This window comes from Narcine bancroftii, chromosome 2 (assembly GCF_036971445.1).
Source record: "Narcine bancroftii isolate sNarBan1 chromosome 2, sNarBan1.hap1, whole genome shotgun sequence".
Lineage (NCBI taxonomy): Eukaryota > Metazoa > Chordata > Chondrichthyes > Torpediniformes > Narcinidae > Narcine > Narcine bancroftii.
This window is the reverse complement of record NC_091470.1, coordinates 110084314-110108466: the sequence shown is the minus strand read 5'-3', so window position 1 is coordinate 110108466 and position 24153 is coordinate 110084314. Positions and strand designations below refer to the sequence as shown.

The window sequence follows — 24153 nt, the reverse complement described above, 5'->3', positions numbered from 1 at the left end:
TCGTGATGGAATCTGATAATAGGAAAGACCAGTTACAATGCATGTTGCAGTGAATGCCTGTAGAAAACATGTCATATACCAGACTGTTGGACACCAGGGATAGCCATGGATACAATGTTCTCATCTACAGACCATAGCCTAATTACCGTCATAGGAGTAGCACGGATGTGGGTATACATATATATAAAGTCTGCACACTGCGTTCCATTCTATCCAATGCTTAAGAAATAGGAGCAGGAGTCGGCCATCCGGCCCATTGAGCCTGCTCCACCATTCAATGAGATCATGGCTGATCTGATGATCTTCACCTATCTGCCTTTTCCCATATCCCTTAATTCCCCCAATAGGTAGAAATCTATCGATCCTTGTCTTAAATATATTTACTGAGGTCGCCTCCACTGCTTCAATAGGCAGCAAATTCCACAGATTCACCAGCCTCTGGGTAAAGCAGTTCTGCATCTTGAGGCCATCTCCCCTAGTTCTGGTCTTCCCCACCCCCCCCCCCCCCACCAATGGAAACATTTTACCTACCTCTATCTTATCTATGCCTTTCATAATTTTATATATTTCTATAAGAAATTCTTCTAAATTCCAACGAGTACAGTCTGAGACAATGCAATCTCTCCTCAATTCAATACTACCTGTTAACCTGGGGCCTCAATAAAACTACTTCTGTTCCCTCCACACATAAATGATCAGGACAATTTCTGGATATTTCCATCTCTGCAGCATTTCCAGATATTAAACTTTAAAGGGAGGCATGGGTTGGTTTAGTGGTTAGCGCAACGCCAGCGATTTGGACCGGACCTGGGTTCGAATCCTGTGCTGTTGAATGGAATTTATACGTTCTGCCCTTGTCTGCATGGGTTTTCTCTGGGGATTCCAGTTTCCTCCCACTCTTCAAAATAAATCATACCGGGGTGTAGGTTAATGGGCTGTTAATTGGGAGGCCTGGACTCGTAGGGCGAATTGGTCTGTTACAGTGCTGTGTGTCTAATTTTTTTTTAATTAATGCCAGAGCCCATTCAACACTTTGACAGACAAGTGTCATGCACCTGAAACAACCACCTTATTCCAAGCCAGTTCGGAAATTCCAAAACCAGAGTGGAAGTTAGTTATCTGTCATCCTTGGGGGCTTTCTAGGAAGTAGAAAGAGCTCCTGTGGTTCTAATGAACGGAAAGCTAGGAATTCTCCTAGTTATTCTGCTCAATACTTCCACATTGAATTGAAAACAATATTTGACATGTGAAATCGTGCATTAAACATTAAAATGAGGCAAATGTTGGATAATACTTAGTCCAAAAAATATCATTATTTGTTTCTGGGGAAAAAAAAACTTATTTTTCCTATTTAACAGAAGCCTAATGGCCTAAACATGCCTGAAATTGTCTGATCTTGGAAGCAAAGCAGGCACTTGGAGGGGAGACCGTCTCGGAACACCAGGTGCTGTAGGTTTCTGTGAGGGGCACTGGACAAAGTGGTGACTCTCTGTCTGCCTTACGGTTAAAGAATTTCATGCATTTTACATTCTAAATGTGATAATAATGGAACCTTCACCTCCAGCTGTCTTTTTTTAAAGCAGCATTCTTTGAAATGGTGATCTTTTACTGCACATGGCAATTTTAAAACACCTCAACATGCTTTTTTCTTAAATGCTGTCTTGCAAACAGCACTCCTGGAATACTCGATTCACATAAATCCATGACAAGGAACTGAAAAATATATTTTGATCCAAAATTACTATCTTTTGGTTTATTTGAAGTACTAATTTACAGATAGATTAATGATGTTGATCTTGTTTATCAGTTGCAAAGGATAATCAAGATTGATTTTTCCCCCAGTGTGTTCACAGTCGTATACTGACAACGAAGCTAATGTACAGCGTGAGATGAAATTATATTGATGACTGATTTCTTTGTACCTATTGCGTTATCTACAGGAAAGATATCAATACGAATGAGAGTACAGAGAGGGTTCACCAGGATTTTTATCAGGAAATGTTAAACAGGTTCAGGCTTTATTCCCTGGAGTGTAGAAGAATGAGGGGAGATTTGATAGATATACACAAAATTACGATGGGTTGAGATGGAGTAATGCAAGCAAGCTTTTTCCACTGAGACAAGAATGAGAGGACATGGGTAGCAGGTGAAAGGTCAAACGCTTAAAGGGAACATGAGGAGGAACTTCCCACAGAGTGGTGAGAGGGTGGAACGAGCTGCCAGATGAAGTGGTAGATGCAGGCTTAATTTTGACCTTGAAGAAAGTAGATGGACGGGCAAGGTATGGAGGGCAATCGACCAGGTGCAGGTCATTGGGACCAGGCAGATTAATAGTCGCTGTTCAAAAATCCTGCAGATTTTGAAAACCTTAAATAAAAGAAATTGAATGTCTATTCAGATCAGGCAGCATCCATCAGGGGGGGCGGGGGGAGGAAGAAAGAAACAACAATTGTTTATTGTCACGGGGACTGTGATACAGTAAAAAGCTTTGTTTTGCTTGCTATTCAAGCAAGTCAACCCTTACTTAAGTACAGAAGGTACTACAATATTAAACTAAAATGCAGTGGAGAGTGTTACTGCAAGTCAGGATGACACGGTTAGCGTAGTGTTTAGTGCAACGCTAATACAGCATCTGCAACCAACTGAAAAACCTCACAAAGATAAGCGTACACAGAGCCGTTGTCATACCCACACTCCTGTTCGGCTCCGAATCATGGGTCCTCTACCGGCACCACCTACGGCTCCTAGAACGCTTCCACCAGCGTTGTCTCCGCTCCATCCTCAACATCCATTGGAGCGCTCACACCCCTAACGTCGAGGTACTCGAGATGGCAGAGGTCGACAGCATCGAGTCCACGCTGCTGAAGATCCAGCTGCGCTGGATGGGTCACGTCTCCAGAATGGAGGACCATCGCCTTCCCAAGATCGTATTATATGGCGAGCTCTCCACTGGCCACCGTGACAGAGGTGCACCAAAGAAAAGGTACAAGGACTGCCTAAAGAAATCTCTTGGTGCCTGCCCCATTGACCACCGCCAGTGGGCTGATAACGCCTCAAACCGTGCATCTTGGCGCCTCACAGTTTGGCGGGCAGCAGCCTCCTTTGAAGAAGACCGCAGAGCCCACCTCACTGACAAAAGGCAAAGGAGGAAAAACCCAACACCCAACCCCAACCAACCAATTTTCCCTTGCAACCGCTGCAATCGTGTCTGCCTGTCCCGCATCGGACTGGTCAGCCACAAACGAGCCTGCAGCTGACGTGGACTTTTTACCCCCTCCATAAATCTTCGTCCGCGAAGCCAAGCCAAAGAAAAGAAAAAAAAAAGAAGAATACAGCATCTACAACCGGGGTTTGAATCCGGTGCCCTCTGTAAGGAGTTTGCACATTCTCCCCGTATCTGCATGGGTTTCTTCTGGGTGCTCCGGTTTCTTCCCACCCTTCAAAAATGCACAGGGATAGTAGGTCATTTGGGTGTGATTGGCCAGTGTGGGCCCGTGGGCTGGAAGGGCCTGCTACCTTGCTGTATTTCTAAATTTAACATTTTACATTTAAATGTAAAATTATAAAGTCACACAATTCAGGGTTTAACGTTGCAAGGACAAGGTGCGGGGCATGGATAAAAGTTTATTTAAACCATTTTAAAAGCATTGTCTTTTACTGGAAGTTCATCAGAGGTCAAACTATCGGACCATAAGATCATTGGAGTCTTCCCCCCACACTTATATTTATTTATTTAAACAATATTTATTTATTTCCATAGTAGTGGCTAGTAGGAGAATACCAGCCCTCTCCAGAAAAGAAGAAATAATGTGAAGAAAATACAAAGTTCAAGAAACACAAAACATAATAAATAAAAGATAAAATTGTAAAGAAAAGAAAGAAAATGGCACCCAAGAAGGAAAAAGTAAAAACAACGGGAAAAAAAGAAGAAAAGACGCCAGAAGAGAAAGGAGAAGGCCTTACCTGCATGAAGAAACAGGGAGCCGTCGTGGAGAAGAGAGTCTGTTCTCCAAGGTTGGTGACGACCCCACAGAGTCGTGACCCCCCGACCGCTGGACTGCAAAAATGGCTCTTTGAGCCAAACAAAAGTGTACAGTGCACTCATTAAGGAAAAGGAGAACACCGACGGGAGGGGGGCCCAGCTGAGGAGCGGGCAAACACAGCGCGAACAGCTGAGGGATGCCCGACACCAGGGCTCTCAGCTGGAAGAAGAGGAAAGCGACAGTAAAGGGAGTGATAGGAAAGAAGAGCAGCAGCAGGAGACCCAGAAGAAGAGGACCAACAGCAAGAAGCCCAGCAAAATGAGGCAAGCAACTCATCAGGAAAGTCAAAAGAAACATAGATACAAGGAAGAGAAGAAGAAGACATAAACACAGGTGCAGACACAGAAGAAGAGGAAGAAGAAGACCAAGCTCTGCACAGAGAAATAGAAGGACAGAATATAGATTATTTTTCAAGAACAAATGAGAGCATTAAAAAAATGGTTGACATTAGAATTTAGTGAAATGAAAAGAAAAATGAAAAGTACAGAAGAAAAAGTGAGTAGAATAGAGCTGGTCATAACAGAAATAGGGAAAAGATTAGAAAATGTGGACGAACGAGGAACGCCTGTAGAAATGGAAGTGAATGACTTAAGAAGAAAATTGGAAAGAGTTGTTAGCTCAGAAAATTGATATGATGGAAAATTATAGTAGGCGAAATAACATAAAGATAGTGGGCCTAAAGGAAGAAGAAGGCACAGATATGAAAAATTTATAAAAGAATGGATCCCAAAGGTCCTGGGAATGACAGAAATACAGGAAGGAATGGAAATAGAAAGGGCACACAGAACACTAGCTCCGAAACCACAGACACAGCAAAAACCAAGATCCGTTTTAGTAAAATTTTTGAGATATACGATAAGAGAAAATATACTGGAGCAGGCAAAGAATAAAATTAGAGAAGACAAAAAACCAGTGGAATACAAGGGTCAAAAAATATTTTTTTACCCAGACATAAGTCTGTACTTTTCATTTTACTAAATTCTAATGTCAACCATTCTTTTAATGCTCTCATTTATTCCTCTCAAAGAAGAGGAAGGAGTTTAATACAGCGAAATTGATCCTATGGAAAAAATGTTATAAACTTATGTTAAGATATCCAGCTGTGCTTAAAATATTTATCCCTGGGGAACAAACAGACTGTTCTCGGATCCGGAGGAAGCACGAGAAGTTGCAAAATGCCTGCAGGACAGAAGGAGAGATGAAGAGATGTAACAAGAACGAAGAACGAAGATAAAATGCATATAAAGATGTAAAAATAATGTATATGTAAGAACTAAAGAAGAGAAAGAAAAGGGAAGAAAGGAAGTAAGGGGGGAGAAAAAAGAGGTTGAGCTTTGTTATATGAGAAGAAAAAAGTCTTTTCTGGAGGAGGTTGTGTGGTAGAGAATAACCGTCACTGCAAAATCAGTTGACGCTTGCGAGCGGGTTTGCAATCCAAATGGAGAGGGGAGTTGTGGTTGCCCGGCAAGGGATAAGGGGCAACTCAGAGAGCAGGGTGCCATTTGGGGTCAGAGTATTTTATGTTTTAAATGTGTTGCCATTCATTGAGTTTAAAAAGGGAAAACTGAGAGACGAAAATGGGGAAAGGCGGAAGGTGGTGGTGAAGAAGCGGAAATGAAATGTAAACAGAATATGAGATGGGCATGTTGAACTATATGACTATAAATATTAATGGAATACATAACCAAATTAAACAAAAAAGGCTATTAAATTTCCTAAAAAAGGAAAAAGTAGGCATAGCATTTGTGCAGGAAACACATCTAACTGAAGTGGAACATAATAAATTAAGGAGAGACTGGGTAGGGCATGTAACGGCAGCATCGTATAATTCAAAAGCCAGAGGAGCAGCTATATTAATAAATAAAAATGTACCAATCAAAATAAAGGAGGAAATAATAGGTCCAACAGGGAGGTATGTAATGATAAAATGTCAGATATATTCAGAATTTTGGAATTTGCTCAATATATATGCACCTAATGAAGAGGATCAAAAGTTTATGCAAGAATTTTTTTTGAAAATTGTAGATACACAGGGGAATATATTGATAGGAGGGGATTTTAACCTTAATTTGGATCCAATGTTGATAAAACTGGACAAAAGACAAGCAAAAAGAATAAAGTGGTCAAATTTATGGTTAAATCAATGCTGGAAATTATGAAAATTATGGATATATGGAGGAGGCAGCACCCAAGGGAGAAGGAATACTCATATTATTCGAGTAGGCATAAAACATACTCAAGGATTGATATGTTTTTGTTGTTGGCCCATATTCAAGGGAGAGTTAGGAAAACTGAATATAAAGCTAGATTGCTATCTGATCATTCACCCATGTTATTAGCAATAGAACTGGAGGACGTCCCAACAAGAACACATAGATGGAGGTTAAACTCCATGCTACTTAAAAGGCAGGAATTTAGAGAATTTAATGAACGCCAAATCAAAATGTGCTTTGAAAGAAATACGGAATCAGTGAAAGACAAATTTATATTATGGGATGCAATGAAAGCCTTCATTAGAGGGCAGATAATAAGTTATGTAACTAAGATGAAAAAGGACTACAATTGGAAATAGAACAGTTGGAAAGGGAGATAGTAAGTACAGAAAAAGAATTAGCAACAAGGGACGATATAACAAACAGAAGAGAACTGGTGGACAAAAAAATAAAATTCAAAACATTACAAACGTATAAGGTGGAGAAGAACATAATGAAAATAAAGCAAACGTATTATGAGCTAGGAGAAAAAACACAAAATATTAGCCTGGCAACTTAAAACAGAACAAGCTAAAAGAACTGTATTGGCATCAAGGAAAAAGGACAAACAAATTACATATAATCCAATGGAGATTAATGAGAACTTTATGGAATTTTATGAACAATTATACCAAACTGAGAACGAGGGGAAAGATGATAAAATAAAAGAGTTTTTAGCTAAAATTGAACTGCCAAAATTGCAAGAAGAGGAGCAAAACAAACTGATAAAACCATTTGAAACAGAGGAAGTACAGGATATATTAAAAAAGCTGCCGAACAATAAAACGTCTGGAGAAGATGGATTCCAAATAGAAATCTATAAAACATTTAAAGAGTTATTAATTCCTCCTCTCCTGGAAGTAATGAACCAGATAGAAGAAACACAAAACTTGCCAGATTCATGTAAGACAGCAATAATTACAGCAATACCAAAGACAGGGAAGGATCCACTAACACCAGCATCATATAGACCAGTATATCTCTACTTAATTCAGATTATAAGATAATAGCAAAATTATTAGCAAACAGATTGGCCAACTGTGTACCAAAAATAGTAAAACAAGATCAAACTGGATTTATTAAGAAAAGACGAACAGCGGATGTCTAAATTTATTAATCTAATTCATGCAGTTGAAGAAAATAAGAAGCCAACAGGGGCTGTAGCTTTAGATGCAGAAAAAGCCTTTGACAAGGTAGAATGGAATTAATTATTCAAAGTATTACAGAGGTTCAATCTACCAGAAAAATATATTAATTGGATTAAAGCATTATATAATGGACCATTGGCAAAGGTAACAGTAAATGGATATGTATCGAACCAATTTAAATTAAGTAGGTCAACTAGGCAGGGATGTCCACTATCTCCCTCACTGTTCGCTTTAGCAATAGAGCCATTGGCAGAACTGATAAGAACAGAAAATAAAATAAAAGGGATAAAAATAAAGGAGAAGGAATATAAAATCAGTCTATTTGCAGATGACCATAATATACTTAACAGAACCAGAAATATCAATAAAAGAACTACATAAAAAATTGAAGGAATATGGAGAAATATTGGGATACAAGATCAATGCAAGTTAAAGTGAAGTGATGCCAATGAGTAACGCGGATTATACAGAATTTTAAAAAGAATCACCATTTAAATGGTAAACACAAGCAATCCAATACCTTGGCATTAGATTAGATAATAATTTAAACCACTTGTACAAATTAAATTATCAGCCACTAATAAAGAAATTGCAGGAAGACTTAGAACATTGGAAAGAATTGCTGCTAATGTTGATAGGGAGGGTAAATTGCATTAAAATGAATGTCTTCCCAAGGATACAATATTTATTTCAAACATTACCAATTCCCTTAACAGAGAAATTCTTTAATGAACTAAAGAGAACAATAAGGATTTTTTTATGGAAAGGGGGGGAAACCGAGGATAGCATTAGATAAATTAACAGAGAGGTACAACCAAAGTGGTTTGCAGTTTCCAAACTTTAAAAATTATTATAGAGCAGCACAATTAAGGTATTTATCAGATTTTTACCAGATAAGGGGAAAACCAGATTGGACTAAGATAGAGCGAGATAAAATAGGAAAGAAGGTACCAGAACATATACTTTATAAGTGGGATGAAAAGCTGGTATGATATAAAAGCTCACCAGTATTGCATCATTTACTCAATATATCGAAGAAGATTGACTTCGAAAGGAAAAAAACAAATTACCAAATACCAAAATTATTATTGTCGCAAAATCAGCAAATCCCTTTTACAATAGATAACCTTTCCTTCAGAGAATGGGAGAGAAAAGGAATTAAAAGAATAGAAAATTTTTTGGGGGGAAATAATTTATTAACATTTGAACAAATGAAGTACAAATATGGAATAACTCATGGTACAATGTTTGCATACCATCAAGAGAGGATACAAATAACCTCCCAAGGATGTTGGGAAACATAGAGACTAATGCAAGGGTCTCTAAGGACATGGTCTTGGGAAAATTGAAGGGATTGAAGGCCAATAAATCCCAAGGGCCTGATAATCTACATCCGAGGGTACTTAAAGAAGTGGACATTCAGATAGCAGATGCTTTAAAAATTATTTTCCAGAACTCGATAGACTCAGGATCAGTATCCATGGATTGGAGGGTAGCTAATGTTACCACACTATTTAAAAAGGGGGTAGAGAAAAAGCGGGGAATTATAGGCTGGTGAGCCTTACATCAGCAGTGGGCAAAATGATGGAATCCATTATTAAGGATGTAATAGCGGAGCATATGACGAGCAAAGAAGGGATCAGACAGAGTCAACATGGATTTACAAAAGGTAAATCGTGCTTGACAAATCTATTGGAATTCTTTGAGATGGTGACAGGTAAAATAGATGGGGAGAGCCAGTGGATGTGGTGTACCTGGATTTCCAAAAGGCCTTCGATAAGGTCCCGCATAAACGACTGGCATGCAAAATCAAGGCTTATGGGATTGGAGGCAAGGTATTGATGTGGATTGAGAACTGGCTGGCAGGTAGAAGACAGAGAGTTGGGATAAATGGCTCATTTTCTGAGTGGCAGGCGGTGACCAGTGGGGTACCACAGGGATCTGTACTGGGACCTCAGCTGTTCACAATTTACATTAATGATCTAGATAAGGGGATTGGATTTAATACCTCCAAATTTGCAGATGACACTAAGCTAGGAGGGGTTGTGTGCACTGAAGAGGGGGTCAGGAAGCTCCAATGTGATTTGGATAAATTGGGGGACTGGGCAGATACATGGCAAATGCACTACAATGTTGATAAATGTGAGGTTATCCACTTTGGTAATACAAACCAGAGGGCAGATTACTATTTGAATGGCAATAGATTGGGAGATGGGGAAGTGCAGAGAGACCTAGGGATTCTTGTGCACCAGTCACTGAAGGAGAGCATGCAGGTACAGCAGGCGGTTAAAAAGACAAATGGTATGTTGGCCTTCATATCAAGAGGGTTTGAGTATAGGAATAAGGATACCTTACTGCAGCTGTACAGAGCCTTGGTGAGACCACACTTGGAGTATTGTGTGCAGTTTTGGTCGCCTTATCTGAGGAAGAATATTCTTGCAATCAAGGGAGTGAAGAGGTGATTCACCAGGCTGATACCTGGAATGGCAGGAATAACTTATGAGGAAAGATTGTGCAATTTGGGATTGTACTCACTGGAATTCAGAAGATTGAGAGGGGATCTCATAGAGACATATAAAATTCTGCCAGGACTGGACAGAATGGATGAGAAAGGGATGTTTCCAATGGTGGGGGAGTCCAGAACCCGGGGCCATGGTTCGAGGATAATAAGCAAACCATTTAGAACCGAGATGAGGAGGAATTTCTTTACCCAGAGAGTGATGAATCTGTGGAATTCATTGCCACAGAGAGCAGTAGAGGCAGGTTCATTGAATATATTTAAGAGGGAATTAGATATATTTCTTCAGTATAAGGGCGGAGCAGGCTCGAAGGCTGAATGACCTACTCCTGCTTCTATCTTCTATGTTTCTATGTTAAAGATAAATAGGGAAGCAGGCTGAGGTTACCAGAAGGAAGCAGCTTTGAATATGTGATTACAGACACAATGATAATAAAAAGATTTATAACGATCATGTACATCAAGCTGCAAGATAAGGAAAATGATGAAATAAGCTATAAACCCAAACAAAAGTGGGAAAAAGATTTAAACATAAAGATAAAAAATGAACCATGGGAAAAGTTATGCTCTGGAACTATGAAGAATATAATAAACACAAGGTTACGCATGATACAGTATAATTGGTTACACAGGTCATACATCGCGCCCCAAAAGTTAAAAAAAAATGGGATCCAACATTATCAGATAGATGTTTTCGCTGTAAGAAGGAGATGAGAACAACAGTACAGGCAATTTGGGCATGTGAGAAAGTGAGAAAGTTTTGGGAAGATCTAAATCAGGTATTAAATAAAATCACAAAAAGCAACATACCAAAAAATCCAGAGATCTTTCTTCTAAGTAATATAAGAAGTAAGGAATTAGGCCTCAAACTGGATGAAGCACAAAAAAGATTTATTATGATAGCCTTAGCTGTAGCAAAAAAATGTATAATGTCAACTTGGAAATCAGAAGAGAGCCTGAGAAAACAGCAATGGTACATGGAAATGAATAAATGTAGTATTCCATTGGAAAAAGTAACATATAATTTAAAAAATAAAGTCATATTATTTGAACAAATTTGGGAGCCATATATGGAACATAACAGAGAGGGCTTCCCTCGGACCTCCACCCCCTAAAATGATAAGAAGACAAAATGACTTGTTCCAGTGTGTAAAAGTAGATGATACATTTTTCTTGTTTATTTTTCATTATGTGATGACATTGTTTAATGGGTTTATTATATTGTATATGTTGAATGTTTAATGGGTTTGGAGGGGGTGGGAAGGGGGAGGGAAGGTAAGGGGGGAAAAAGGGGAGAAAATGCCACTGTGTATATTTAAGAGGGAAATGTTTGTATGTATTTTGATTGATATGGTTCACAGTGTGAAAATGTTTTTTAAAAACAGTTGATAACAACAGAAAATAATATCCTTGATTCTAGAGGGTCGTGTTTTCAAGCTCTTCTGCCCAGTGGAAGGGGTGGGGGAAGAGAGTGAGTGTATCAGGTTGATGATCGGAAATTCTGGGACATGTCGTCCTCCACATGCTAATGTGGTGCTCACCCACCCTCTCCCACCTTGCCAGCTGAGAAGGGCCATTTGAGCCTCCACACCATCCAGTCAAGTGATGAAGTGTCAGCAGGCTCAAAGACTTCAGCCAGTAGAAACCTTCACCGTAGAACACCTTAAATTTTTAAGGTTTACATACACCATGGTAACAGGCCCTTTTGGCTCATGCTGCCCAATTACTATTTGAATGGCAATAGATTGGGAGATAGGGAAGTGCAGAGAGACCCAATTAACTTAAACCACCCCCCATTCGTTTTGAAGGGTGGGAGGAAACTAAAGGAAACCCACACAGACACAGGGAAAACTTACAAACTTACAAAGTCCCTGGGACTTCCTCAATCCACATGCAAAGTAGCTGGCGTTATAACAGCGTTGCACTAACCGCTATGCTAACCGTGTCGTCCTTGACAGAAGTTGGGAACAGAGCTTCTTCTCCCATTACAGTTGACGAGGCCATTAGGAAACAGTTTTTTAACATCTCTGACATTCAAAGCTATTTTTAAACACTATAAAATCAGTCATGAATAATTTACAAAAGTACTTTAAAAAGTTAAACATTTTAAAAGTTATCAAAGGCACAATAGAAAATCTAGTGTTATGAAAAGCATTCTCCTTTCTCCAAGAAGGCTCATTAAAATGAATGGGGTCACTGATCCAACACCAGTTCCAATTGGCACAGAAAAGTAATTGCCCAGAAACCCTGGCACGATTGGGCTCGGCCATTGGACGCGTTAATGACCATTGATGGAGGGAAAATCACAAAGGATGCAAGGCATGTAAGCCTAGCAATTCAAAGTTCAATAAGTTCAGATTTATTGTCAGAGTACATACATGGCATCACATACATCAGGTACAACCCTGAGATCCTTTTTCCTGTGTGTGAGGCAGAATTACCACTTAACGATAGCCCTTAAATGAGCCTCTGATTGAGTTTGTTGTTGAGGAGGGGTAGCAGCTGGTCCTGAACTTGGCTGTGTGAGTCTTGAGGTGCCTATACTTCTTTCCTGATGGCAGCAGCGCGAGAACAGAGCATGTGCAGGGTGGTGTGGCTCTTGATGATTACTGCTGCTCTCGCGTACATCAGAATCATTATACTTTGATGACTGTATCAGGGCTAAGAGGGAGAGGAGCATTCAGCATTATAAAGCAGTATGAGGGTGAGGGGATTGTTGGGTTAGTTGTGAGGGGGGGGATTTTGCCTTTCCACAGCAATTCACATCCACCAAGGTTTCCTTTCCCTTTTATCACCTTCCACATCCTGACCTGCCTCTATCTACCCATCATCCCCCTCCCACCTCGTTCCATCCATCACTGACCAGCCTTCATCCCATCCACCTGCTCCCCACACTAATATATTGTTCATCGAACTTAGAGATACAGCACGGTTACAGGCCCTTCCGTCCCACACCGCCCAAATACATCTATGTGACCAATTAACCTCGTACATCTTTGAGGCACTTGGAAAACACTCCACATGGACACAGGGAGAATGTACAAACTCCTTACAGACAAGGACAGAGACAAATCTGGGTCGCTGGTGCTGTAATAATGCTGGGCTAACCACTACACTAATCGTGCTGCCCTTATTTATACTGGCAAACCTTTCCCTTACCCTGATGCAAAGTTTCAACCTAAACTCTCTTCCTTCAGAAATACTGCTTGACCCATCAATTTATTCCATCGTTCAGAAGATTCTGGTTGGCTCGTATCTCAGAAGATTTGGGCGGTGGGTAGAGGCCTTTGCAAGCACAAGCAGAAACTATTTAGGATAAATTGCCCATGACCATGTTGCAATGTTTCATGCAATTTCTCAAGTAATGATTTTTCCACTGCTGAGGTTCAAATAAAACCAATTTGTGCCAGTAATTGGAATTTGTAGTAACATCGGGTACATTTCCTGAAGTTGTGGGCCAACATGTCACCAATGGTTCTGCCCGTCAGACACAGTCAAATTCCCTGGGACTTCCTCAATCCACATGCAAAGTAGCTGGAGATCAAGTCAAAATGCATCAACATCAGTTTAAATTTCACATCAAATTGGGTTTGCATTCAGCTGGATTCAGAGTAACCCAATTATTCATGCTGTTATATATTATTCCATTCGTGTTGGTGTTAGCAAAACTTTAACTGCACCAATGCTGAATGTCCACATTTTCAAATTTAGTTGTGTGGCCAGCGAGGGAGTTGTTTTAACTTTCACCACGAGGTTTCTATATTCCGTTCTCATGGGATTAAAACTGCCGTGTGAACTGAAAACAGTGGCTGAACAGTAGAAGCCGATATTCAGTAGGTGCTGTGCCTGTAGGCCAGTCTAGTGTTACCGCACAAGTTTGATCCTGGTTGTTGATTCGCGTAACTTGATCTTGCCTGAAGTTGCTAACAACTTGGATAATTAAACGCCACTTTTGTGAAGCAGTGCATGTAACCCTACTCATCCATTGCTTGTGAAAGTAGGTTGATAATTTTTCTTAAATTTTATTCACAGCACAGTAGAAGCTAATTCTGGCCATTTAAACCCACGCTGCCCTAATACACCCAAATTAACATTCATTCCTGTACGTTTTTGGACAGTGGGAGGAAACCCACGGAGACACGGGGAGGATGTACAAACTCCTCCCAAAGTGTGAGATTCAAACCCCAGTCGCTTGCACTATAATAGCATTGCGCTAAACGCACTGCCCTGATAGGTTTCAGGAAATTTTACACCATACTAGTGCTGGCGGATAACAATCTGTAACAAGAAAATGTCTGGCCGTCATTTTTCGCCTTTAAGATCTAGATACAGACATTTCACTTGACCCGTCATACCCACATCATAGCAGCAAGTAGAGCAGAAGCTGTGTCCTACAATTAACAGCAATGTTGGAACATAGCGCTGTCACCCCACTGAATGTGCTCCACTATTTAATTGGATCATTACTGAGTTGTGACCTAATTGCAGACATTTGCTTTTTCCATTTATCCCTTAATATCAAAGTTCAGCAAATATCTAATTTCAGATTTAGAATGAATAATTACATCAATCTTCATTTGAGGAAGAGACTCAATTTCCTCCCACTATTTGCTTCATGACCACCTCTGGCTCTAATTTTAAGACAATGCACCAGACACATGATAATATGTTCTCTTATCTACTCTCTTGCTTCACCTAAAAATATCTTGAATCCTAAGAGCGCACACCTAATTTGTTCAGTTTTGATCAAGACCCAAGGGGCATAGTAGTTACTACAGCGAAAGCGACCCAGGTTTGAATCCCGCGCTGTCTATAAGGTTCTCCCCGTGTCTGCACAGGTTTCCTCTGGATGCTCTGGTTTCCTCTCACCTTTCGAAAATGTATGGCAGTTATAGGTTCATTGGAGTACTTGGCCTGTTACCATGCTATATACCTAAATTCAAATTGGAGGAGGGTTCAGAAATTCTGTTGAAATCAAGGGTAAGGGGTTGGGGGGGGGGGGGTGGAGAGACTTGGTCATGTTGGGTTCCTTGAGCAGTAGAATCTGGCTAGGTATTACAAATTAGTTCCATCACGCCCACTCATGATCCCATTCTAAGCTATCACCCACAGTGCATCATCAAGGCAGCATGGTGAGCGTAGCGTCTATCGCCACGTTATTACAGCGCCAGCGAACCAGGTTCAAATCCGGCACTGTCTGTAAGAAATCGATACGTTCTCCCCGTGTCTGTGGGGGTTTCCTCTGGGTGCTCTGGTTTCCTCCCACCCTTTGAAAACATACAGGGGTTGTAGGTTAATTGGGCAGCATGGCTTGTGGGCCGGAAGGGCCTGCTACTGTGCTTTATGTCTAAATTTAAAAATTCAACTAAATCTGTGCTTCATAACCTACCTAAGTTCACCTGGACCCTCTACAATTTTCCATCTCAGTCCCACATAACAGCTTAAGTCAAAGAAAAAGATGTCACTTAGGATGCTGTTATTGAGAAGCTTCATTAAGTTGCACGTTACTCCTTACTGGGCTCATTAATGGCACCTCCACTTCCAATGTATTCCTTGTCGGGAAACCACTTCCCTTCCTTTTCCTATCTGCAACATTACACCACGCACTTGGCAACAGCTGACAATTACTTCAACGATTTTGCAAGTTCCACTAATGTCCCCTGCTGTGGGATAAAAGTCTTCACCTCGTACGAAGATCTTGCATCTCATATTGCCTCATTTGCCCTTTTTAGGACATAACAATGTGCATCACACTTAATCAATATAAATCACTGAGCTTGTGTACTTGTCGATGTTTATGCCCACATAAACTTTGACGAGTACACAAGCTCAGTGACAGGCTACATTAGCAAGTGCATCAAGGATGTCACAGAGATCAAATCAACCAGGGCTAACCAGAAACATGCAGGTCAATGTACTTCTCAGAGCTCATGACTTGTCTTCAGGACAAGAGACAAGATGGCACTAAGATCAGCCAGGGCTGAAGTCCCCTGTGTAATCCCGAGGAAATGCAAGGGTACGCACAGAGGATCCATTGCCAGCTCTGTGATACTGGCAACACAGGGTGCATGTGGTAATGGATCAAGTCTGCAACCTTGAGAGTGAAAGACAACCTCCCTTCCAGATAGAGAGAACACCTTCTATGCACAGTTGGACATGAAGAACAGGCTGATTAGAAAGAAACCTCCATGACCTCCCAGGAACAGGCCCCTTGCAAAACCATGGCCAGGATAAAGCCACACAAGGCAGTTGGACCAGGCAGCATACCTGGTCGGGTACTGATATTGAAGGACTGAAGACCAACTGTTGTGATCCTTACAGAAATCTTCAACACGTCACTGCAGCAGTCCAATGTCCACCCAGCCACCGTCAACCAGTACCTGGTACCCAAGAGGGAAACTGTAACAGGGATCAATGAGATCTGCCCTTTGGCACTGACCTCCACCATTATGAAATTCTATGAGCGTCTGGTGATGGAACACATCAAAGCACACCTCCTAGTGATGCAGGACCCATCCCTCCACTTCATGCTGTTCATTGTTTGGTGCTTAATACAATCATACCCCAGAGGCTGGTGTCCTCACTGGGACTCTACTTCCCTCTCTGTAACTGGACTTCCTAACGGAAAGACCACAGCCTGTCCGAGTTGGTAGTAGAAGGTCAAGCACCATTATGCTGAGAACTGGAGCACCTCAGGGTTTTGAGCTCATCCTGCTCCCGTTCAGGCTACTGACCCACGACTGCAAGGCCAGATCCAGCTCCATCAAGTTTTCAGAGGAACTCGACAGTCGTTGGCCTCATCAGCCACAACGATGACTTGCACTACAGAGAAATGGTGGAAAATCTCGTGAAATGATGCGTGAAAAATAGCCTGAGTCTCAACTTGGACAAGACAAAAGAGATAATTGTGGACTTCAGGAGGACCAGAGACAACCACCCTCCACTACACATCAATAATTCTGTGGTGGAGAGAGTGGAGAACACCAAATTATTCCGATTTCACTTAAAAAGTAACCTATTAAGGACTTGTAACATCTTTCCACTTGTCAGCGACAGTACTTCCCAAGAATGAAGCAGGCAAGGCTACCAGCCACCATTCTGTTAACTTTCTACAGGATCTCTATCGAGAGCGTCCTGGCCAGCTGCATCACAGTGAGAGAATTGGATCAGAGGTCAATCCACAGGACTTAAGAGTGCCAGAGGATCACAGAGGTCTCCCTCCCCACATTGTTGTGATTTACTGGGCTCATTGTTTAAGGAGGGCTCAACAAATCTGTAAGGATGCCTACCAGCTTCTTCCAGCTACCCCTGCTGGGAAAATGATACAGAAATATTAGACCCAGAATCACCAGGGTGAGAATGTTCAATGACTGTTGAACTGCTAAAACTCCATGACAGGAGTAAGGTTATTTTAAATTATTTTATTATATATTGTATATATGTATTATTTGTATGTGTGTTTGCACTGTTTGCAACTGTGTCCCAGAGAATCGGTTTGTACTGTACAATTGGATAAAAAGTAAATGCACTCGAACTCAACTTTTGAAGTATGATTGGTGGAAAGGAAAAAATGTCATTACAAGTGGTCAGGCTTTCAGTGAAACTACATCTGAAGGCATCATTTTGGTCTCTTTATCTCAGGATAATATACTTATTGTAATATGCAAGACTGAGGGAATAGAATGAATGAAAAGTATTGTAAATACTTGTGTTATCATTGATATCATGTAGAAGTCAATCAATTCTATTTTAGCCCTGACCACCTACCAATCTGAGCTCCCAACGCCCCGACCACAGATCTCCGCCTTGGCCGCGCTCCCACTGGAGGCAAAACCCCAACCGCAGACTCACTGCCCGAAGAGTATCTGAGCTCCCGACGCCCCGACTGCAGATCATCGCCCCAGCCATCCATCCATCTGATCTCCCGACACCCCAACTGTGGACTCACCACCCAGTCCTAACCATCTGAGCTCCCGATGCTTGAATGCACAGGTACTTACTACAGTCAAAAGTATGACCCCTTTAAAAGTCAACGCCTTCCCCCCTCCCCAAATTTGACCCAAAAATTTGTCCAAAAAAAATCAGCAGTTACACGATTATATTTGACAGTTGTTTCCATTGGCTATGATATCAAGAACCCAGGAGGCATAAATCCAGAACAAGAGCTCAGACGTCAGAAGGAATTTCACCAGTCAACTGTCCATCTTCAGAATTATGACCAAAGATGAGGTGATGGATGTTTGGAATTTATGCAAATAAAATAGGCCTGAGGATGTGGTTGAATGATAGAAGACATAAAAAAGCATGTGACAGAGTTCAGCACCTATTTCTTAAATTCTTATGCTCTAACTACTAACCTTGCAGGAGAGGGAAACCATGAAGGAGAAGGTGTTGTTCTCCATGGATGAGACGAGTCCCTTGTGCATTGGTTGCACAGATGCCTGGAGGATGCTTGAATGGAACTTTAATATGTCTGGAATCCTGCCATTTAATTGTTCACAAACTAAAACAATCCAAATTCTGCCATGACGATTGGTATTCTATGAACACAACAGGAAAGAGAGCAAGAGAGAGAGAGAGAGAGAGAGAGAGAGAGAGAGAGATATTAATCAAACTGGAGTAATTCTGAAAAATAATTCAAGAGCATGCAATAGAGAACTGAAATCTAGTGAAGTGTCCAACATCATACTTGGATGGAGATTACTGAACTTTGCATGTTATTATTTCATCTTAGTATAAGCAATATATTAAAATCTGGATAACAAAACCATGCAAGGTTACTGACCACCATCATGTCAACCTTCTATAGAAGCTCTATAGAGAAAGTCCTAACCAGCTGCATCACAGTGGGATAGTTTCTGCAGAGAAAGGGATTGGAGGTCAATCCACAGGACCATAAGAGTGGCAGAGAGTCTCCCTCCCCCCCCCCACCCCCATCAATCAACATGATCGTTGTCTGGAGGGGGCATGTGAAATCATTGAGGATTCCTTCCAAGTCTGCACACAGCATCTTTCAGCTGCTCCCGTCGGGGAAGAGATACAGGAGTGTCAGAGTCAGTACCACCAGGCTGAGGAACGGCTTCTTCCTATGGGCAGTGAGAACGCTGAACGACCAAAGGAACTGCTCACACTGACTATCTGAAACTCTCATATTCATGAAACAAAATGCATTTATTTAGATGAAATACTTGTCCTACATATGTATTGTTTGTCTGTATGTGTGATATGTCTGACTGTGCGTCTGCGTGTTTTGCACTGAGGACCAGAAACTGTTGTTTGGTCGGGTTGTACTTGTATGATCAGATGATAATAAACTTGACTTGAAGAGCAAAATAACATTACTGTGAACAACAGATATTCATCAATCCTGAGTTTCCTGAACCACACAAGGGCAGTAAAGCAGGACACTTGGAATATATTAGTGGAAACTTTACACCTTGTCCAGAACCCCTGAGATGGAAACAAACTGCTCGTGCTTGCAAAGGTACATCTTAGCATTCATCTAATGACTCACATAGACTGTAGCATCCAAAAGGTGAAACCATTTCTAAAATTTAACAGTAAAACACTAAAGTCTGCAGACACCGTGGTCGAAGTGAAAACACGAGGTTGAAGAAACTCAGCACGTCAAACAGGGTCCTTTATGTAGCAAAGACAAAGATACAAAACCGATGTTTCGGGCTTGAGCCCTTCATCAAAATATGGAAAAGTGTTGGCAGGTGCCTGATCACAATGGTGAGGGGGAGGGCACACTTCCAAAGGCATAAGGTTCAGGGAAGGAGAGCACACCAGCAAACGGTGGGGGGCGAGGGAATGGCTCGAAGAGACAACATGTCTTTCCCTGTCATCATATTTAAATTAAGACTACAGTTTTAATAAGCAATTAATTTAAAATAAATTTTAAAAATAAAGAAATTTTCACCTTGTTTAGCTGTGGGGATTGCAGACAAACCATTCCAAAGGCTGCTGTCAGATGAATGCTAAGATGCACCTGAAGGTGCAGAAGGTGCTATAGAAATGAATTTATAAGGGACCTAAAATACTTGGGTTCTAAATATCAAGATTATCAGAGCAAAATTTTTTTTTTCCCCCTGCTGCCAGAAGTTAGGTCAAGGTTTCAGACTGTGAAGTTAAAAGATCACGGAAAGATGATTTGTAACAGAAAATGTAATTTAATTTTAATTTCGATGCTTACTGATGCACTTGGTTTTTTCTTTGTGCTTGGAAATTAATTTGTTTGATTGGAATGCTCGAGGTGAACATTTCAGGTTGCCTGACAGAATGCTTAATATTTTTTTTTACAGACACCAAGACTGAAATTGCGTGTTTGGCCTACAACGTACATCCTCGTGAGAAATTGAACCCAAGTATTTGGTTGCACAACGAGTTAACAAGTACACATGATCCACGTGTGAACTCGGCCAATGACAACATGGGCACAGTCCTAACTCCATCAAGGACATCTGCAAGAGGCGGAGTCTTAAGAAAGTACCCTTATCCTCAAGGACCCAGGCCATGCCCTCTTCACACTGACACCATCAGGAAGGTGGTACAGGGGCCTGAAAATGAGACCCAGTAGCACAAGGACAGCTTATTCCTCTCAGACCTCAGATTGGGGTGGCACAGTTGGCGTAGCGGTTAGTGCAACACCTTTACAGCGCCAGTGATCGGTCCAAGATTCGAATCCTGCACTGTCTGTAAGGAGTTTGTATGTTCTCCCCGTGTCTGCGTAGGTTTTCCCCGGGAGCTCCAGTTTCCTCCCATCATTTGAAACGTTCAGGACTTGTAGGTTAATTGGGTGTAAATTGGGTGGCATGGACATGTGGGCCGTAATGGCCTGTATGGATAATGAACCACAGACACTGTCTCACTTTCTCCTAGTCTCTAGCACAATTTATTTTTGAACTGTAAATTTTAATAATATTTGCACTGCAATGCTACCACAAAACAATAAACTTCATGACACATTCACGACAATAAATTCTGAACCTGATTCGGCCTGGGTAATGTTATTCTTTCATTATGTAAAAGATAACTTGGAATGCTCCAACTCACTTCTGTACCCTAATCAAGAACCAGTAATGAAAAATTAAGGTTGCTATCAGTTTTTTTTTGGTCTCCAACTGCGCTAAAGGCAGGTTGCCCAAGGCCTTTTGGTCTACTCCATTACGCAAGCGCACCATTTACCTAAGGCTAAGATCCAAGTGTGGAGATATGCTAATCACTGAAATTGAATGCTAGTTTGATAGACCTTTAACAGCTTGGTTCAGTTGCTACACACCCAGGATCTCTCCACTGAGCTCTTGTTGATGATCACAATGTATAATTTCAGCTCATATCTCAGCTCAGCGTTAATGGAGATTTTTTTTTTTAAATTTAGTACAGTAACAAGCCATTTTGGCCCTTGAGCCTGTGTCACCCAATCACACCCAAATGACCTACAACTCCCAGTGTGTTTTGAACGGTGGGAGGAAACCGAACCTCTGGAGGAGAAACCAACATAGTCGTAGGGAGAACGTAGGAACTCCTGACAGACAGCACGGGATTTGAAACCCTGGTCCCGGTCGCTGGTGTTGTAACACCTACACTAACCTCTCATTCTGCAGAAGTCCCGAAATTCTGCGTCATAGGAGGTTCTTCCTTTCAATCAAGATGTTCAGTAGTGATGCAGGGACTTTGCTCTGTCGATGAAATGTAGTGACATTTAAGGGATCAACACTGTAGCCACATGACTAAGAACATCTGAAATATAGTAAAGCAAGATATAAGCAGATACTCTGAGATTTTACCAGTATCACAGAAGAATGCTACTAACTGATTAAGCTCAAAAAGTGTTTAGAATGGAATAGCTAAGAAGAACATAAGAAATAGGAGCAGGAGTCGGCCATCCTGCTGACTCAAAACTGTTCTGCCATTCAATGCAATCATGGCTGATCTGATGATAGGCTCATATCCACTCACCTGTCTTTTCCCCATATCCCTTAATTTCCCTACCATGCAGAAATCTATTCATCCTTGTTTTACACATATTGGGTGTACAGATAAGGTCATTCATCTGAGTGCTACTGGCACCAGGGTGGTTGGAGACTAAAACAGTTTCCTCTCCAGGCTTGCCTAGTGCGGACGGTGGATAGACACTCTGCAGGATGAAAAATAAGACCTGTCAAAAGGTGGACAAACCCTCTCGGAGGGTCAAGGGCCATCTAGCACATGTGTCGTGAAAGGACATACCTTGCATTGAAGCTTGGTCTGGCCATTTACCGCAATAGAACTTCCCCCAGCCATCTTGGACCTGATCATGCTGCTGGATCTGGGAGGGGATGTCGAGAGGGTGGGTCTAGACCTGTGCAACCTCCCCCCTCACCTAAATTCATTCACGCACACGAGGAGTGGGGTATCCTTATATCAAACCCCACAATCTGACAAAAAGGAACCATTATCATCCTATGGGATGGATAGCCAGAAGAAGACATATTTACTAAGATCGCCTCCACTGCTTCAATGGCCAGTGAATTCCACAGATTCACCACCCTCTGAGTAAACAGTTCCTCCTCATCTCCATCTTAAATCAATTACCCTGAATCTTGAGGCCACGTCTCCCAATTCTGATTTTATGTCTGCATATTTTGCACCAAGGATTGGAGAACATTGTTTTATAGGGTTGTACTGTGCAATCTGATGATATAATAAACTTGATTCGCACATGTATCAATAGTGACTCCACTGCAAAAATAATTCACTGGATATTAAGACTGTCTAACAGCTGAGAGACATACTATGATGAGAGCTCTTTTATGCTTTCAATGTTGTGTTGAAATTAAAACACTGAAGGGCATTTTTCACACTGTGTGTTCTTCCATTATCTGATTACACTTTCACAATGCAACATGATTTGACTGGTGTTTCTCCAAGTGTGGAGGCAGGTGTTGAGGTTACAGGATACTGCAGCAGATTTTGTAAAGAGCTGGCAATGCACGAATAAGGAGTTTGTGGACAGCAGAGGCAAAACGGTTGGTCAGAACACCTGATTCCATGGCTCCAACGCTCCAATGCTACATTATTAATCTAATGTCTTTTTAAATACTGTTAAAGAAAAAATATATGCTGGGGGTCTAGTGCAAAGCACGCAAGAGCTGGAGAAACTCGGCAGGTCACACAGCATGAACAGGAAGTAAAAGGCCTGCACCCTTCCACTTGTTCTTGCTGATCTCATCCAATTTTAAATTAGACGGATGGCATAGTAACAGGCCCATGACCCCATGCCACCCAAATGCACCCTGTGTGTTTTTGGAGCGGTAAGCAGTGGAAGAAGATGATGGATTAGTAAGGTTGCTATCAGAGTAATCTCAATGATTACATTAGTGCATTTTGAATCTGTCTACACACAGCAGCGACTGTGAAACAGGTGGTGGAGAAAGCGAATGCTGAGGGTAATGAACGGGACATTAGTTAAGTGGCTCCTTGCCTCAGATGGTGTTGAACTCATTGAGTTGTTGGTCGAAGCAGCATTCAAAATTCCTTTATCGACGTGCACATAAATACACAACATCTGTTCACTTGTGTTTGCCGAGAAAGCACTCAAAGAGGCTCCACTACCCCAACACCCCCACCAATAAGAGAAAGAGAAGCAAAAGATGTAATTCGGAGACACCGAGTGCCCATAGATTCACTACTTGTGCTTCCATAGCCTCTGCAAGGCCTTGAACCATTCCAGCGGTGAATCCGAGCTCCACTGATGGAATGAGGGAACAGTTAACACCCAAGACCTTCCAGGAGCCTGAACAGGCGAGAGGAGAAGATGCCATCACACTATCTTGCAGGAGGTGTGTCACTGGATGAAAAAATTAACGCCTCACAAATATCCACTGGTGTGACAGTGTGATGGAAGCAATGATATTGAATAACATTTTGTGCTGGATAAACTCCATTACCTGCAGCCACTAAAGTCAAGTTTATTTTCATCTGATTACACGTACAACCCAAAGAAACAGCCTTCTCCAGTCCTCGGAGCAAAGCACACAGAAACACATCCAGACAAACAATACATATGCAAGGCAAGTATTCATATTTTTTTTGTAAATGTGACAGTCTCGGATGGTCAGTGTGAACATCTCCTTTGGTCGTCCAGCATTCTCTCTGTCCCGGGAAGAAGCTGTTCCTCAGCCTGGTGGTGCTGGCTCTGATACACCTGT

General features: G+C 41.5%; 1 long non-coding RNA gene across 1 annotated transcript in view; it reads right to left on the bottom strand.

The window, feature by feature from the left end:
- LOC138754145 (uncharacterized) overlaps nt 1-21639 on the bottom strand; it is a 281963-nt gene extending 260324 nt beyond the window's left edge. Inside the window, exons 1-2 of the long non-coding RNA XR_011351575.1 lie at nt 21554-21639; nt 18319-18501 (exon numbers count right to left, since the gene is read on the bottom strand). This is a non-coding gene — a long non-coding RNA (uncharacterized lncRNA). The remainder of the gene's footprint in view (nt 1-18318; nt 18502-21553) is intronic.
- Between the last annotated feature and the right edge of the window lie 2514 nt (nt 21640-24153).